The sequence below is a fragment of the Lotus japonicus genome, chromosome 3 (genome assembly GCF_012489685.1).
Source record: "Lotus japonicus ecotype B-129 chromosome 3, LjGifu_v1.2".
NCBI lineage: Eukaryota > Viridiplantae > Streptophyta > Magnoliopsida > Fabales > Fabaceae > Lotus > Lotus japonicus.
Window position 1 is genome coordinate 49,197,614 of NC_080043.1, and position 11,719 is coordinate 49,209,332.

General features: G+C 39.9%; 1 pseudogene; it reads left to right on the plus strand.

Moving 5' to 3' along the window:
* Positions 1–2,528: 2,528 nt before the first annotated feature.
* Positions 2,529–8,798, plus strand: LOC130744263 (uncharacterized; annotated as a pseudogene).
* The last annotated feature ends 2,921 nt before the right edge of the window (positions 8,799–11,719 follow it).

Consider the following 11,719-nt stretch of genomic DNA (forward strand, 5'->3'; position numbering starts at 1 on the left):
CTCCACTTTGTTCATCTGTTCGTATTTAGTTTACACTTAGCTTATTCAGAAGAAAACCTTTGTAAACACCAACCTCAAACAGTTGTTTGTTTTACCTTAAGGGACCGGGTAGGTCAATATCCTTAAGAAGACTAAGATCTGTGTATCTTAGTGGTGATTCCTTAAGGGACCAGTTAGGTCAGTATCCTTGAGAAGAGTAAGAGAGTGAATCTTAGTGTTTACTAGTTCATTGTATTGTTAGTCACTGAGCAGGTTGCTAGTGCAGTTGTAACAAACTCTGAATAATGGATTGCCTTCATTCTAAGAAGGAAGAAATCACCTTAACGGGTGGACTGGATTAGCTTGAGGGATTTATTAAGTGAACCAGGATAAAATACTTGTGTGCTTCTCTCTTCTCTCTATATTTATCCGCAGCACCATCTATCTCAGATAAACCGAAAATATTTACTTTAAATCTTAAGGGGAAAGTTTTTATATTCAAAACTCTATTCAAACCCCCCCTCCACTTCTAGTCGTTTTTCATACCTTCAATTGGTATCAGAGCGCAAGTTCTGATTACCACACTTAACAGTTATCAGTAGATCCGGGCCAGTGTGAAAAACTCATGGATTCCACCACTACTACAAGCAAATATCAATACAATGCAAGACCACCTATCTTTGATGGTCAGAGATTTGATTTCTGGAAAGACAGAATCAAAAGCTTCTTTCTTGGCTTTGATCCTGATCTCTGGGATTTTGTTGTTGATGGCTACACCCCTCCTGTTGATGAACATGGTGTAAAGATCCCAAGGGAGAAGATGAGTGAAGATCAAAAGAAGGAGTTCAGAGATCATCACAGATCAAGAGCTATTCTGCAAAGTGCCATTTCATATGAAGAATATGAGAAAATTACTTATCGTGATTCCGCTAAGTGTATCCTTGATTCCTTAAAGATGACACATGAAGGAAACAAAAAGGTGAAAGAGACAAAGGCGTTGTCTCTGATCAGGCAGTATGAATCCTTCCAAATGGAACCTGACGAATCCATTGAGGATATGATTTCCAGATTCCAGTTGATTATTGCTAGAATAAGACTGATGAGCAATATTATACCCATTTTATATAGCCTTAATTTGTCATTATTAATGATTATTCGTACTTAATTGACCTTGTTTGACAGAGATTTCTATTATTTGGTCTAATTACGTTTATTCTTATTTTCAGGTTTTATTTGACATCAAGGGCATTTTGGAGATTTGCGGAATGAAGATTTGATTGTGCTGAGTGAAGATTGTATTTTAGGAAATATTAGGATTTAATTTCGGAATAAATTAAGTTTGATATCTTTCAGATTCAAACTTATTTAGGTTGTTATTTTAAAACTCTATCTTTAGGATTTGTTAGGATTTATTGTTATCTTTTAGGATTTGATTTTGATTAGGATTTGTGATCTCAGCTCCTATTTAAGGGTTTGTGCTGAGAGAAACAATTACCTTTTGCCTTCTGCTATTATTTAATATAATTTTCGTTTTTCAGTAATTATTAGAGCTCTGCTAGGGTTTATGCTTTTATTCCCTGCTTCCTCCAAATTAATTGCTGAATTCGCCCCATCCATGGAAGGCTAATTCCCTTCGAACGAATTCCTTTGCAAAGTATATCGCGCTCTTGAGGTATAGTGCTTAATAGAATTCGCCTGATTAGTTTTCTTCATCTCTACTTTTGGCTTAGGTTTGCTTAATTCCTTATGATTAGAAATAGAAGATGATGTATGTTCGCTTAGTTCATATTAGGGCGTAAAAGATTCTTAATCGCTTAGTTTAGGAATCTGTGAATTAGTTATCGCTTAGTTAATTAATTCTCACGAACTAGGAAACTAATAACAAGAATTGATCTTTAGATACCCGTGATTGAGCAGCGATATACTGAACAAAGGGATTCGTCCGTCTTTACGTATCATATTAATCTGTTTTTATGTTCTGCTAATCTTTTGAGCTGAATCACAAAACCCCCCAGTGTGTGTGCGTTGTGCGTCCTTAATACTGAGTCTTTGTTGAAACGATAATCCTTGGGAAACGACCTAGGAGTCACTTCCTAGTTACTACAGTTTTCTAAATTAATTATTTGTATCGGGTATGACCTCGATCAAATTTGGCGCCGTTGCCGGGGAGTATCGTCTTTACCAAAGGTTTAATAGAGTTAGTATTAGTAGTATTAGTAGTATTAGTATTATTATTAGTAGTATTAACAAGTTCGATCTCTGACGCAGGTACTGTGAAGGTAAGGATTAGTGAATTTTGAAGGATAATTAGGCTGTAACTTCAAACGGCCATATCTTTTACTCCAGAACTCGGAATTCAACATAATTTATATGCTTTTGGGGTAGAAAAAAAATTCCAATTCATCTGTGATGGCTAGCCGTGAGATCGATTCTTAAAAACGCAAAAAAAGGCCTTCCGCCAAAAGTTTTTTTAGGGTTTTGAAAAAAAAAAAATTTACTTTCATTCTTATTCTATTTGGGATACTTAGTGTTGCATGACTAGGGCAAATCCTGGGTTTTTGCATCCATTTATTTCTGAAATAGATCGAGAATTTCATAGGTTAATTAGAGCACGTAGAGCTTTTGTTACTGATCCTCATTTAAGTGATTCTGATTCTGAATTTGTTGCAGTTTCTGAAAACATGGCTGAAGAAGGACCGCGAGAGAGAACACTAAGGGAGCTGGCTGCACCTGATTTCACCTACGAAAGCTTGTGTATCCAGTATCCTGAGGATGTACCATGTGTACTCAAAACTGGACTAATCCATTTATTGCCTAAGTTTGGTGGTCTTGCAGGTGAAGATCCTCATATGCATATCAAGGAGTTTCGTACTGTCATATCCACCATGAAGCCTCCTGAAGTTGACAAAGATCATATATGTTTGAAGGCTTTTCCTCATTCCCTTCAGGGAACTGCAAAGACTTGGCTGTATGACCTGCCTACTTCATCCATTGCAAGTTGGGACGACCTGAAAAGAAAGTTTCTTGAGAAGTTCTTCCCTGCCTCTAGGACAACTTTAATCAGAAAAGACATCTCAGGAATCAGGCAGCTACATGGAGAGACTCTACATGAATACTGGGAAAGATTCAAGACACTATGTGTGAGCTGCTGTAACATCCCGATCTGACGACTGACCTCACGGTAACAACATGAGTCTTTTCAGTGCGCTTTGTCCTCACTCGCGCACTTCCCGGGAAAACTTCGCAGGAGGTCACCCATCACGATATTGCTCCAAGGCAAGCACACTTAACCATGGAGTTCTTATCAGTTGGGCTCCCGAAAAGAAGTTGCAACTTGTTGTTATGGGTAGTACAATCAAATCATATATGCCCTCCTCAACTGTATAGTCCATCCCTACACAGTCTCGGAATACCTCTTGTTCGGGTGTGAGATCGGCTCATTCCTGTGACCCTCCGCCTAGAAGCCTGCCAGGAGCCGCTCCTTTTCCGTGCCTCACTGCACCGGCGATCACTCCCCGCCCTCGTCAGCCCCGGGTGTCACAGGCCCACCAGCTTCCGCTTGGTTCGTCCTCGAACCACACCGTACTGGGAGAGGTTGGCTCTGATACCACTTGTAACATCCCGATCTGACGACTGGCCTCACGGTAACAACACGAGTCTTTTCAGTGCGCTTTGTCCTCACTCGCGCACTTCCCGGGAAAACTTCCCAGGAGGTCACCCATCACGATATTGCTCCAAGGCAAGCACACTTAACCATGGAGTTCTTATCAGTTGGGCTCCCGAAAAGAAGTTGCAACTTGTTGTTATGGGTAGTACAATCAAATCATATATGCCCTCCTCAACTGTATAGTCCATCCCTACACAGTCTCGGAATACCTCTTGTTCGGGTGTGAGATCGGCTCATTTCTGTGACCCTCCGCCTAGAAGCCTGCCAGGAGCCGCTCCTTTTCCGTGCCTCACTGCACCGGCGATCACTCCCCGCCCTCGTCAGCCCCGGGTGTCACAGCTGCCCCCATCACCAGATTTCCGAGCAGCTCCTAGTTCAGTATTTCTATGAGGGTTTGCTCAACATGGAGAGACATCTCATTGATGCTGCTTGTGGAGGTGCATTGAATGACATGACTCTTACTGAAGCCAGGCAGTTGTTTGAGAAGATGGCTGCTAATTCTCAGCAGTTTCACACAAGGAGTAATGATGCTGTTAAAACTGTTAATGAGATTGGGACAGATCCAAGGATGGACAAGCTTGAGAAGAGGATGGAAACCATTGCCAGCTTGGTTACTCAATTGGCCATGAACCAGAACAAACCTTCACAACAGGCAAAGGTTTGTGGCATTTGCACTAAAAACCATAATACTGATGTTTGTCCTTCTCTGCAGGAACCTACAGATGAAAATCCTGAAGCATATGCTGCCAACATTTTCAATAATCGACCTCAGCAAAATTATGATCTGTCATCTAACAGATATAACCCTGGCTGGAGAAATCATCCAAATCTTAGATGGTCTGATCAGTCACAACCTGCCCAAGCACCGTTTCAGAATAATGCTAGACCATATGTTCCTCCTCCAATGCAACAACAGGCTAACAACCCTGCTGCACCGCAATCTAAAGAATCTTCATTGGAGGATATGTTGAAGCAGATGACAACCCAAAACATGCAGTTCCAACAAGACACCAGATCCTCTATTCAGAATCTGACCAACCAGATAGGACAGATGGCTACTTCAATAAACCAGCTACAGTCCCAGAATTCTGATAAGCTGCCCTCTCAGACGGTTGTCAATCCAAGAAATGTGAGCGCCATCACCTTACGGTCGGGGAAGAAAATTGATGCAGATCATGGACCAGAGCCAGAGCCTGAACCTGAACCTGAAAAGGAGACAGAGACCACTGCCACATGAACCTTCCAAGTACAACCACTTTCCATTCCTATTCCATTCCCTCCGAAAGCTATGCCAAGCAAAAAGAAGGAAGAGGTAGATAAGGGAATCTTGGAGATATTCAAGAAAGTGGAGGTGAACATACCTCTACTTGATGCACTCAAGCAAATTCCAAGATATGCAAAGTTTCTGAAATAATTATGCACTCAGAAAAGGAAGTTGAAGGGAAATGAAAGAGTTCGCATGGGGAGAAACGTTTCTACAATCATAGGTAAAGCTGGTAAACCTGCTCCTGTTTCTGATGTTCCTGAAAAATGTGAGGATCCAGGTACGTTTTCTGTTCCTTGTGTCATAGGTGATACTAAATTTGAAAATGCCATGCTAGATCTAGGAGCTTCAATTAATGTGATGCCTATGTCCATTTTTAAATCACTTTCACTTGGACCTCTAAAACCTACGGGTGTTGTCATCCAATTAGCAAATAGGAGCACGGCACACCCTGCTGGTTGGGTAGAGGATGTCTTGGTTAGGGTTGGTGAACTTGTTTTCCCTGTTGATTTTTATGTGATTGAAATGGAAAAAGGATCTTCCCGTAATACAATTCCTATCATTTTGGGGAGACCATTTTTGAAGACAGCCCGAACCAAGATAGATGTTTATGCTGGTACACTGACTATGGAATTCGGTGATATTGTGGTTAGGATAAACATTTTTTATGCTATGAAACATCCACCTGAAGATTATTCTGTGTTTCATATTGATTTGCTTGATGAACTGCTTGATGAACATGAATCTGATTTCCTACATGATTCTGATTTTCCTTCACTAACTGGGTCATACACTTGTCATACATGTACTGCTACTGAAATGTGTGATTCTTGCATTGATCAATTTTTGGACACTGTTGTTGTTGACTCAGATGTTAAGAAATCTGATTGCACTAACCCAGTTGTTGAAGTGCAAGCTGCAGAAACTGTATCTGCTAGTTTGGTTCCATCTGTTTTGCAGGCACCCGTAGTGGAGCTTAAGCCCTTGCCAGATAACCTCAAGTACGCTTACTTGGAGGATGATAAGAAGCTCCCTGTCATTGTTTCCTCTCTCCTTCGTGAAATTCAAGAGGAAAAGTTGCTGCAAGTACTAAAGAAGCACAAGAAAGCTATTGGTTGGACCTTAGCTGACATTCCTGGGATTAGTCCATCCATGTGCATGCATAGAATACTCTTGGAAGAAGGAGCGAAGCCAGTAAGACAACCACAAAGGAGACTCAACCCAGTGATACTTGATGTTGTGAAGAAGGAGATCACCAAGCTGCTACAAGCTGGAATTATATATCCGATCTCTGACAGCCCTTGGGTGAGCCCAGTTCAAGTGGTCCCTAAGAAGACAGGACTTACCGTAGTGAAGAATGAGAGGAACGAGCTTATCCCTACTCGAGTGCAAAACAGTTGGAGAGTCTGCATTGATTATAGGAGGCTCAATCAAGCAACCAGAGAGGATCACTTTCCTTTGCCCTTCATTGATCAAATGCTTGAGCGCTTAGCAGGTAAAAGTCAGTACTGTTTTCTTGATGGTTTTTCTGGGTACTTTCAAATTCACATTGCTCCTGAGGACCAAGAAAAGACCACATTCACTTGTCCCTTTGGAACTTTTGCCTATAGGAGGATGCCCTTTGGCCTATGCAATGCCCCTGGTACATTCCAGCGATGCATGGTAAGTATTTTCAGTGATTTCTTAGAGAGTTGCATCGAGGTCTTTATGGATGATTTCACTGTTTACGGATCTTCATTTGATACATGTTTAGATAATCTGGATAAAGTTTTGCATAGGTGCATTGAAACTAACCTTGTTTTGAATTATGAGAAGTGTCATTTTATGGTAGAGCAAGGCATAGTTCTAGGTCATGTGATTTCTAACAAAGGCATAGAGGTGGATCCTGCCAAGATAGACGTTATTTCACATTTTCCTTACCCCTCTTGCGTGCGAGAGGTGCGTTCTTTTCTTGGCCATGCAGGTTTTTATCGCAGGTTCATTCAGGATTTCAGCAAGAGAGCCCTTCCTCTTTCTAACTTGCTGCAGAAGGAAGTGGCGTTTGATTTTGATGAGAAATGCAGAGAGGCATTCGATTGCCTCAAGAAAGCCTTGACCACCACTCCTATCATTCAGGCACCGGATTGGACAGCCCCTTTTGAGCTTATGTGTGATGCCTCTAATTACGCATTGGGTGCTGTCCTTGCTCAAAAAGTAGATAAGTTGCCTAGGGTAATATATTATGCATCTAGAACTTTAGATTCTGCACAAGCGAATTACACAACCACTGAAAAAGAACTTCTAGCTATTGTGTTTGCTCTAGATAAATTTCGATCATATTTGCTAGGTTCTAGAATTATTGTGTACACTGACCATGCAGCTCTAAAGTTCTTGTTGAAGAAGGCTGAATCAAAACCTAGGTTGATCCGATGGATGCTCTTACTCCAAGAGTTTGACTTGGATATTAGAGATAGAAGTGGAGCACAGAATTTGGTGGCCGATCACTTGAGTCGGATAGAGAGGGATGCTGATACTCTTCCCATTAGAGATGACTTTCCGGATGAGCGGCTCTTTAATATTTCAGTTTCTTTTCCAGCACCCTGGTTTGCTAATATTGTTAATTATTTAGTTGCTTCTGTTTTCCCTCCATTCGCTTCTAGAGCTCAGATTGCTAAGCTCAAGAGTGATGCTAAATATTATTGTTGGGATGACCCCTATTTGTGGAAGTTTTGTACTAACCAGGTTATTAGGAGGTGCATTCCAGATCATGAGATTGAGTCAGTCCTTCAGTTTTGCCATGCTTCTGCAGTGGGTGGTCACTTTGGACCCCAAAGGACAGCACACAAGGTGCTTGATTCTGGATTTTACTGGCCCAGCATCTTCAAAGATGCGGCAAGGATTTGCAGCACCTGTGAGCCATGTCAGAGAGCAGGCGGTACCATTTCTTGGAGAAAAGAGATGCCTCAACAGCCCATGCTGTTTTGTGAGGTCTTTGATGTATGGGGTATCGATTTTATGGGTCCTTTTCCTGTTTCTTTTGGTTTTTATTATATTTTGCTTGTTGTTGATTATGTTTCTAAATGGGTGGAAGCTAAGGCCACCCGGACTAATGATTCTCGAGTTGTTGTGGATTTTGTTAGGTCTAACATCTTTTGCAGGTTTGGCATTCCTAGAGCAATCATTAGTGACCAAGGCACCCATTTCTGCAATAGGTCCATGCAAGCTCTTCTCAAGAAATATGGGGTTGTTCATAGAATTTCCACACTATACCATCCTCAAACAAATGGGCAAGCTGAGAATTCCAACAGAGAGATAAAGAGGATCTTGGAAAAGACTGTCCAGCCTAACAGGAAGGATTGGAGCAATAGACTTGAGGATGCTCTTTGGGCCCATCGTACTGCTTACAAAGCACCCATCGGAATGTCTCCTTATCGCGTTGTTTTTGGTAAGGCATGTCATCTCCCTGTTGAGATAGAGCATCGTGGTTATTGGGCTGTGAAGACTTGCAACTTGGCTCTTGATCAAGCTGGTGGCGAAAGGAAGCTTCAATTGAGTGAGTTAGATGAGATCCGCTTGGAAGCCTATGAGAACTCTAAGTTCTACAAAGAGAAGACCAAAATATTCCATGATAGCTTGATTTCCATAAAAGACTTTTTGGTTGGACAACAAGTGTTGTTGTATAACTCTAGGCTTGGCCTAATGAGCGGTAAGCTTCGTTCTAAGTGGATTGGTCCTTTTGTTGTTACTAATGTCTTTCCTTATGGTACTGTAGAGATCAAAAGTGAATCCACAGATAAGAGCTTCAAAGTTAATGGTCATCGCCTCAAGCATTTCCTCACTAATCCTTCTCTTGTGGATGCTACCATGGACGATGTTTCCTTGGTTGTTTCCACCCTCCGCCCGCCATGAATCAGGGAGTTTTCTTTCTCCTTCTTTACTTTTATTGCACTTGTTCAATTCCATATTTGTTATGCTTCATTGGGACAATGTGTAGTTTAAGTGTGGGGGGGAGATTAGCTTAGGTAGAATAAATTAGATGAATAAATTGATCCATGCTTTTCTTTGAATTCTTAGGTCTTGTTTAGATTATGGGCATTTTTCTTTCTTTGAATTGAGTCATGATATCTTGTGATGTGAATCCATGCGTTCTTGTGTGTCAAGTTACTTTTGAAAATTGAGGGGTTGAAACAATTATGATAGACTTAATTCCCTTGTGAGAGTTTTGAGCCTTAACTGTAGGTGGTCAACTGTATGCCATCTTTAATCTTTTTCTTGTATGATTGCACTCTTGATTACTTGCACTCTAGAACTTGACTTGACGCTTGTTTCTACTTGATATTCACATGCACATATTGAGGTGATTTTAGGCATTTTCTTCTTTTAATTAATAAGCCACTAGCCATATAAGCTTACCTTGAATGAATTATCCTTTGATAGTCACTTTGAGCCTTTTTACCCTTCTTTTCTTTAGCTCATTACAAGCTTATAAGTGAAAAACCATGATTGACCTAATCTTAGGGAATTTTGGAGCTTTGGAATTGTTTTGGGAGTAAGTACTAAGTGGGTAAGGGTGCATTGTTCTTTAATTCTTCCAATTCTCGGTTATGCTTAGTTGGTTGTTGTAAATAGTATGGTGGTGCTGTTTTTCTTACTAGTTTTGTAATTTCAGTTAAAAAAAAAACGAAAAAAAAAGAAAAGAAAAGAAGGCCAAAGAGGAAAAAAATGAATGAAAGGATGAAGGATGAAAAGTTGAAGTGTGGAATTGGAGGAAGAATTGCAAATCTTATGCTATGAAGTTGGGTTGATTTTGACTTACTTCTTACTTATTCCCCATTGTTCCTCTATTTCTTAAGGTTTTAGCTACTTATCCCATATTCTATCCTACCTTGTCCTTGGCCCCATTACAACCTTTAAAAGTCCTTTTTGATCTTTATGTGCATGTGTTTTTGATTGTTGATGTTAGCGGCTTGTCAAGCCTATGGTAGTGTTTGTTCTCATGAAGTGCCTTGAGCGTAAACACAAACCTTAAACATTTGAGTGTAAACACTTTGAGAGCATAACTTGTGAGGTTCTATCATCTTTGTTCTCACCTCTTGGTTTGATTGGTTACTTTACATGCTTGGATGTTTGGATGATATTCATGGAATTCTTGTCTCTTTGATTCTTCACTTGATTTTGCCCATTTCTCTACATTACCTAGAATTCATTGTTAAGTATGTGATCTTTTAGGTTATTGCATGATTCACTTCCAGTTACAAATTGGTTTTCATGTTCTTAATTCTTTATTTTGCCCAGGAGTGCAAAAGGCTAAGTGTGGGGGTATTTGATGAGCAATATTTTACCCATTTTATATAGCCTTAATTTGTCATTATTAACGATTATTCGTACTTAATTGACCTTGCTTGACAGAGATTTCTATTATTTGGTCTAATTACGTTTATTCTTATTTTCAGGTTTTATTTGACATCAAGGGCATTTTAGAGATTTGCGGAATGAAGATTTGATTGTGCTGAGTGAAGATTGTATTTTAGGAAATATTAGGATTTAATTTCGGAATAAATTAAGTTTGATATCTTTCAGATTCAAACTTATTTAGGTTGTTATTTTAAAACTCTATCTTTAGGATTTGTTAGGATTTATTGTTATCTTTTAGGATTTGATTTTGATTAGGATTTGTGATCTCAGCTCCTATTTAAGGGTTTGTGCTGAGAGAAACAATTACCTTTTGCCTTCTGCTATTATTTAATATAATTTTCGTTTTTCAGTAATTATTAGAGCTCTGCTAGGGTTTATGCTTTTATTCCCTGCTTCCTCCAAATTAATTGCTGAATTCGCCCCATCCATGGAAGGCTAATTCCCTTCGAACGAATTCCTTTGCAAAGTATATCGCGCTCTTGAGGTATAGTGCTTAATAGAATTCGCCTGATTAGTTTTCTTCATCTCTACTTTTGGCTTAGGTTTGCTTAATTCCTTATGATTAGAAATAGAAGATGATGTATGTTCGCTTAGTTCATATTAGGGCGTAAAAGATTCTTAATCGCTTAGTTTAGGAATCTGTGAATTAGTTATCGCTTAGTTAATTAATTCTCACGAACTAGGAAACTAATAACAAGAATTGATCTTTAGATACCCGTGATTGAGCAGCGATATACTGAACAAAGGGATTCGTCCGTCTTTACGTATCATATTAATCTGTTTTTACGTTCTGCTAATCTTTTGAGCTGAATCACAAAACCCCCCAGTGTGTGTGCGTTGTGCGTTCTTAATACTGAGTCTTTGTTGAAACGATAATCCTTGGGAAACGACCTAGGAGTCACTTCCTAGTTACTACAGTTTTCTAAATTAATTATTTGTATCGGGTACGGCCTCGATCAAAGACCCTTCAACAAAAGCTACACCACTGTTGATCATGTCATGAGGATCCTTAGAGGTCTTCCTGAATGCTGGATGCCTTTGATAACTTCCTTGGAGCTCACAAGAGATGTTGAGTAGATGAGTTTGGAAGAACTCATATGCATACTGAAGTGTCATGAACTAAAGCGTGCTGAACATCAAGATCAGAAGAAGAAGTCTATAGCCTTGAAATTCAAATCTGAAAAGGCTAAAGCTCTCCAAGCTGAAGCAGGAGAATCTGAAGAAACCTCTGAAGATTCTGATGAAGATGAGCTAACCCTGATATCCAGAAATCTCAACTGCATCTGGAAGCACAGGCAGAGCAAATACGAAGGTTCATCAAAGGACAAAAAGTCAAAGAAGTGTAAGACCTGGATTTTCAGAACAAGTTAAGTTTCCGACTCACACGTAGAATCAGTGTAAGCGTGACAGGAGTT